Source organism: Narcine bancroftii, chromosome 13 (assembly GCF_036971445.1).
Source record: "Narcine bancroftii isolate sNarBan1 chromosome 13, sNarBan1.hap1, whole genome shotgun sequence".
Lineage (NCBI taxonomy): Eukaryota > Metazoa > Chordata > Chondrichthyes > Torpediniformes > Narcinidae > Narcine > Narcine bancroftii.
Genome location: NC_091481.1, coordinates 86,166,788 through 86,172,787, shown reverse-complemented (window position 1 = coordinate 86,172,787; position 6,000 = coordinate 86,166,788). Strand labels below are relative to the sequence as shown.

At 49.2% G+C, this 6,000-nt stretch overlaps 1 long non-coding RNA gene across 1 annotated transcript; it reads right to left on the bottom strand.

Moving 5' to 3' along the window:
• Positions 1-566: 566 nt before the first annotated feature.
• Positions 567-3,529, bottom strand: LOC138748845 (uncharacterized). The gene is made up of 2 exons (XR_011348276.1): positions 3,477-3,529; positions 567-1,477 (listed from the first exon to the last, which is right to left on the bottom strand). It is a non-coding gene; the product is annotated as an uncharacterized lncRNA (long non-coding RNA).
• Positions 3,530-6,000: the final 2,471 nt, after the last annotated feature.

Genomic DNA, 6,000 nt, shown 5'->3' with positions numbered 1-6,000 from the left:
CATCAGGCTCCTGAATGACCCCCATGACTGTCCTCTCCTGCTGCTCTTGCCTGGTGATCATTCATCTTTCTTTACATAGTGCGGTTGGCATACATGTTGGGACAATGCTGTTACAGAACCAACAATCGGGGTTTGTACATTTTCCCCGAGGGCCCGGTTTCCTCCCACCCTTCAAAATGTAGGTTCATCGGGTGTAATTGGACGGTATGAGCTGAAAGGGGCTGTTACTGAGCTGTGTGTCCACATTTAAATTAAAACTCAAAGCTGCAAACATGCTCTTGTTTTACTACTTGACACAGCTGAGTTAGACTGCTCGAGGAACTTGGAGGACCCCGACCATCCAGCCCATGGGACCGTCCACCCACCACCACCACTTGGAAGGAGGTACAGGGGCATCGATGTCAGGACGACCAGCCTGGGGGGTAACTTATTCCCACGGGCTGTGGGATTGATGAACTGTGTCCTGTAACCTTGGGCCTCTTGGAAATGAAACTGAGGAAATTATTCTAGAATACATTCATATTTTTGTTACATTTTTGTGGATATATAATTATGTGATTATGTGGTGTGTGTGTGTGTGTGTGTGTGTGTGTGTGTGTGTGTGTGTGTGTGTGTGTGAGAGGGAGAGAGACAGAGTATATAGAAATGTTTTTGGGAGATAAATCGGGAAAGGTTTGTTACAGCAGGTCACATGCAAACACTTTAAAACAGATCTTATTTGAAATACTGGAGACATAAGTGGCTTCTCACACTTGTTTTCAAGAGCTTTGAAGAGTGCTCCAGAGAGGTCACTGATGGATTCTTGTTTACCCAAAAGCAACAGATGAAAGAGCAGGCTGGCTCTGCTATTGTCTGCATGAGAGTTTTGTTGTTGTAAGAGGGTCATGTGGTTTTGCAAGCAGAGAGAGAGAGAGAGAGAGAGAGAGTCAAACAGGCTTTCTCTCAGTCTCAGGGAGAGAGAAAGAGAGCAGAGACCACTTAACAGTGTTACAAGCACTGGGACTGAAACAGAATAAGCTGGCAAGGTTTTGGAAGACAGCCTGGTTGAAGCCCTTGTGGTTCATGCTTGGGTTTCCCTTGGATGTTCCGGTTTCCTCAAATGTCCTAGTGATATGCAGGTCGGTGTGTTAATTGACCACTGTCAATTTCCCCCTAACTGCAGGTGAGGGTAGAATGCTGGGGGGGAGGGGGGGGAAGAGGGGTAGAGGAGTTGAGGGCAATGCAGGCAGAGTGGGCCAGCACTGATCCAACGGGCTGAAGAGCCTGCTTGTGTGCTCCATGACTCTGCAGCTCAGTGGAATTTCCAGGAGTCCAATCCTGCGTCCAGTTGTGACTCAGTGGTGAGTGTACAGGCCAGAGTTTCCACGTTTGGTGATGACAAGCACACGGGTGTTGGAGGGAAGAGCGAGTCAGAGATCATCGACACTCCTCTGATACGGTTCCTTAGCTTCACTCACTCAGCTTGGGCGATCTGGCTCTGTAACACAATCCACAGCCTCTGACTCAGACGTGGGAGGGAAGTCAACAAAGTGTGGGAAGCATGGGTGGGAGAGATGGAGAGAGAAAGAAAGAGATGGAGAGGGAGAGGGAAGTAGAGAGGGAGGTAGAGAGAGAGAGAGGAGAGAGAGATAGTGGAGAGAAAGAGATGGAGATAGATAGGGGAGGAGATAAAAGAGGAGGAGAAGAAAGGGGAGAAAGAGAGAGGAGAGAGATGGGAGAGGGAGGGAGAAGGGGAGAGGTGGAGGGAGTGAGTGGGGGAGGGAGAAGGGGAGAGGTGGAGGGAGTGAGGGAGGGAGAAGGGGAGAGGTGGAGGGAGTGAGTGGGGGAGGGAGAAGGGGAGAGGTGGAGGGAGTGAGTGGGGGAGGGAGGAGGGAAGAGGTGGAGGGAGTGAATGGGGGAAGGGAGGGTTCAATACCAACCCTAATGAACATAACCATCTCATGGCCAACCCTAGCCAACATAACCTTGAACCACCAGCCCAACCCTTAACCCTCATCTGACCAAAATCACCCATAACCATCACCTCCTGCCCATGTCGAGTGATCTCTGATGAAACATTGATGGTCCATCACTTTGACATCTGCTCACTGAGTTCCCCCAGCATGTTGCTCCCCCTCGTGTTGAGCACCGTAGCTCTCCTGTGACAGCAGGATGGTGGAAGATCTTGTCTAACTCCCTGCTGTTGAGGCCCCTTCATTGGGCAGAGTCCAAGGGGAGGTGCCTTATGGCTAAAAGGATCTAGGGGTATGGGGTGGGAAAGCAGAAACAAGGGACCAGGGTCACATGAGCAGCCACGATCTTATCACGAGGCGGCCCTGGCTTGAAGGGCCGGATGGCCTCATCCCACTCGAGCCTGTGCCCATCCGGTCGCGGACGGGAAGGATGGGGACCCTGGCGGATACAAGGCACTCTGAGGTGAACAGGATGTGAGGGGCCGAACCTCGGCCGGGTTGGAACGAGTGCAGCGCGGCAAGGTGAGGGGCCATGCACCAATACAAGGCAATTGGAATGGGAACTGGAGCTGTGACTCACCACAAAAATACAATAAATTAAACTGTTTATCAGCATCAGGTCCCAAGTTACAATCACTTCCTGTTGCTGGAGCTATTTTGAGGCATGTTTGACACTGATACTTATTAATATAGAAACCCTTGGTAACTTTTGCAAGACTCCATGGAATGAAGAATTTGAGAAGCTCCAAGGCTGCTTCAACTTGTTTGCTACCAGCCAACACTGCCCTGACAACCAAATCCCCAAGTTTAGTGCCTAGAACAGGGGAGGCCAAGCATGGTAACAGGCCATTTTGGCCCACGAGCCCATACCGGGGGTGTAGGTTAATGGGGCGCACGGACTCGTGGGCCAAAATAGCCTGTTAATGTCTAAACCAAAAATTAAAAGTTTTGCCACTCCTGGCCAACAAAAGTAAGACAAGGGGTCAGTACAGAGGATTATCAGAATGGCCAAGATCAATGGGGTCTCCTGTTCCTCTATTGACAACATTCACTGGGAGCATTGGTTAAATAGGGCTCAGAGGATTACCGAGGACCTTTTCTATCCAGCAAACAGGACCTTTGACCCACTCCCATCAGGAAGGAGGTACAGGAGCATCAACATCAGGACGGCCAAGCTGGGGAATAGCTTCTTCCCACAGGCTGTGAGATTGATGAACGGTTTCCTGTAACCGGGTAGATCAGCCCAAGATATTCATTTATTTTAAATTATATCTGTATTTTGTGTGTGTGTGTGTGTGCGCGCGCATGTGCGCGTGTATGAGAGAAAGCAAGGGAACAGAGAATGAGAGAGAATGAGAGAGAAAGGGTAAGAGCCGGAATGAGAAGGCCGTGGTTGACAGAAATACCGTTTGATCTGTTTGTATATGTACAGTCAGATGAGAATAAACTAAAGCAGCAGTGAGAAGGTGGACAGACCCAGTGGGACAGACAGCATCCGTGGAGAGAAGACGTCAGTCAACTTACGTTGAGATTCCGAGGCAAAAATGGTTCCCAGTTGAAACACTGACGGCCCATCTCTCCGCCCACCCACCCCACCCCCGACCTGCTGACACTGCTCAGAAGTGTCCGGCCCTTTCTCGACAAGGCTTCCTCATGACACAAACCTTCCTGGGTGGTGCCTTGCTTCACTGGCACCATCCAGCTGAAACCAGTGTGGCCGCAGCCTTTCTGTGGTTACCCTACACAATCCTGGAGTTTGCAACATTACCCAATTATGATACCTCAAGCACACAACATGCCAGAAACCACCTCTGACGTATGTGGTGGGCGGCGCTGAACTACTCAATTTTGGCAAGTTAACACTCAAGTTAATTCCATTACTGCTTCAGTAATTTAACCAGAGCGGTTATACTCTCCATGGATTCAAGGCAGAGGTTCCCTGGGAGAAAAATCTAAGGGGCATTAAAATGATGTTTGGACTTCTGTGTGTACACCTACACCACAGGAATGATGTAGTAGCAATGGAAAGGGTCCAGAAGAGACTCCCACTTCAAAGATGTGGTGGCAATGGAGAGGGTGCAGAAGAGACTTCCATTCCAAGGATGTGGTGGCAATAGAGAGGGTGCAGAAGAGACTCCCACACCCAAGGAATGTGGTAGCAATGGAGAGGGTGCAGAAAAGATTTACCAGGATGTTACCTGGAATGGACAACTGTAGAAAGCGACCCTGTACCAGCTGGGATTATTCTCACTGGTAAATAGGAGGCTGAGGGGAGACCTTTATTGAGGTTTATAAAATTACGGGAGGCACTTCTTCTTTCCAGAGAAGTGGAGTCTGGATTAGAGAGGACAGGGTAAGGCCGAGAAGGGAGTGATTTACAGGAGATCATAGGGCCAGGTTTTCACAGAGAGTGGTGGGAGTGAGCTGCCAGAGTAGGGGACGATCACATTGCCCAAAGATGTTTGGGTGGGGACACGGATAAGGAAAGTTTAGAGGGACATGGGTAAATGGGACAAGCTCAGGTAGACAATGTAGTCAGCATGTCCAAGTTGGGCTGAAGAGCCTGTTTCCATGCTGTAAAACGCCACAAACGGGGCTGACAGGAGCCCATTTATCTTGTCCAATTTCTGCTGGCATTTCACAGCTCAATCTTGGACTGCTGTTCTCTGATCTGTATCCACAGCCCACAATTACTAAGGACATAGGAACTAGGAGCAGGAGATGGCAATTCGGCCCATCAAGCCTGTTCTGCCATTCATCCCGATCACGGCTGTACTAACTGTGGGACTTAGCTCCACCTACTCGCCTGTTCCCCAGAACCCTTTAACCCCCTTAAAAATCTGTCTTAAATCCATTTAATGAGGCAGCCTCTACCTGCACAACAAATTCTAGATTCACTACTGAGGGAAGCAGTTCCTCCTCATATCCATCCCGCCCTCTTCTTATCTACCCCTCTAATTTTAGAATTGCAAACCCCACCTCCCCCATCCTTCCGAACACCAATGAATAGTCTCAGGCTACTCAATTTCTCCCCCTAAAATAACCCATCCAGCTTTCAAATTAGTCTCTGCATCGCTTCCAAAGCTGTAAACCCTTTGAGTCCAGAATGACCCACTGTGCCTCCGACGCAGCCTCACCAGGACCACCTTGTAGTTGCAGCAGAAACCTCGCTGCCCCTAAATTCAATTCTGCACCCCCCCAATGAAGGGCTGACATCCGGTTTCCATTAAACCGCCTTCTTCCTCTTCTCCCCCAGCTCCCTCTCTCCCCTTTTCCCTCTGTGTCCTTCCATGGAGCCAAAATCAATTCTCCTTTCTTCTTATCATATCCAATTAAACACCTCCTCTTCCCATTCTTCAGCCTTTATTCTGACACCTGCCTGGTTTTTACTGAGTGACCAAAACGTCAGGAATATATCTCAACTCCTAAGGACGGTGCGGACTGAGATCCTGCAGCATTTCTGAGCTTTTACTCCAATCACAGCGACCGCAGACTTTGGTGTTTCACGGCAACCTATTTGGCTTCAATGAAGACCTGCTGCATGTAGCCAGTGTCTGAGGGCATCTGACGTTACAAAAACAGCTTCTTCCCCTCAGAACAGACAATGAACCACAGACATGGCCTCCCCTTTTTCTCCTTCTTCTGCATACATACAGCGCGGTATCAGGCCCTTCCAGCCCACGAGCCTATGCTGACCTGCAACCCATGTACGTTTTTAAACATAGGTAGAAACCAGAGCCCTTGAAGGAAACTCACACAGACACAGAGAACTTGCAAACTCCTTACAGTCAGTGCGGGATTTTAACACTGGTCATTGGCGCTGCAAGTGTTGTGCGAACTGCGCCCGGTATTTAATTTTAAATAGTGCATTTAAGGTGATTTATAGCCATTTTTGTCCCTGTTATGCACAATTCTGCGGCAAAACAACAAATTTCACGACATGTTCATTAATAGGGGGATTGAGTTCAGGAGACAACTGTACAAATCTCTGGTGAGACCACACTTGTGTTCATTTCTGGTCACCTCAATACAAGAGGGATGTGGAAGC